The sequence below is a fragment of the Chenopodium album genome, chromosome 14 (genome assembly GCF_948465745.1).
Source record: "Chenopodium album chromosome 14, dcCheAlbu1.1, whole genome shotgun sequence".
In the NCBI taxonomy this organism is placed as follows: domain Eukaryota; kingdom Viridiplantae; phylum Streptophyta; class Magnoliopsida; order Caryophyllales; family Amaranthaceae; genus Chenopodium; species Chenopodium album.
Window position 1 is genome coordinate 23266844 of NC_137847.1, and position 947 is coordinate 23267790.

Sequence of the window (947 nt, forward strand, 5' to 3'; positions counted from 1 at the left end):
GACCAAGAAATCAACCGAACTTTAAGACAAATCCGTAGACTTTTTCAAGAAGAAGGAAGAGGACTTGGTGCTATAATTGATAGTGGGAGTGATTCTTACTCTTCTAGTTCGCAAAGTGAATCAATGGCGGGACAAGAGGATGATATTTTATTTCGTGAGTTCGGAAATCCGGAGGATTATGAGCTCACGGGAGGGATTTTGTTACCCGTCACGGAAACTAACTTCACAATTCATCCCCAATATACAAGAATGGTTCAATCGGAGCAATTTTCGGGTTCTACAAGTGAAGACCCTATAGAGCACCTTGATAGATTCCTTGAGCTATGTGCCATGATTCAAACCAACCAAGTTTCTCAAGAATACATCCGGATGCGCCTATTTCGACAATCTCTTTCGGGTAGAGCAAAGAAGTGGTTGAAGCAAGTGAAGCCTAACTCACTCACATCTTGGAGGGAGGTAGTTAAGGCATTCTTGAAGAGGTTCATTTCCGAGGAAAAGACCGCCGAGATGAGAAGGAAGATTGCATCATTTGAACAAGAAGCGGATGAGAGCCTTAATGAAGCTTGGGAGAGGTTCAAAGAGTTGGTACAAGTGTGTCCTCACCATGAATACAATCAAAGTTTGCTCATGAGGTTTTTCTACGATGGATTGGAGCCCATGTCTAGAGCTAACTTGGATGCGGGGGCGGGTGGACAATTGATCAAGATTCCCCAAAATCAAGTGGAGGCAACGATCGAGGAGGTTGCAAAGAACTACTCTTGGGGAGGTAGGAGAAGGAGTGCACCGAAGAAAGGTGGGATGTATGAATTGGAGAAGGTCGATCAATTGCAACATCAAATTGAGAAACTCACAAAAGGGCTCTCAAAGTTGAACACAAGTGTAAATGCAAGCTCAAGCGGTGGAGCAAGCTCTTCTCAAGTCAACTCTTTCTCTTGTCAAAATTGTGG

General features: G+C 43.8%; 1 non-coding gene across 1 annotated transcript; it reads right to left on the bottom strand.

The window, feature by feature from the left end:
* Nucleotides 1–505: 505 nt before the first annotated feature.
* LOC145580345 (small nucleolar RNA R71) lies at nucleotides 506–610 on the bottom strand. The gene has a single exon (XR_014099409.1). It is a non-coding gene; the product is annotated as a small nucleolar RNA R71 (small nucleolar RNA).
* Between the last annotated feature and the right edge of the window lie 337 nt (nucleotides 611–947).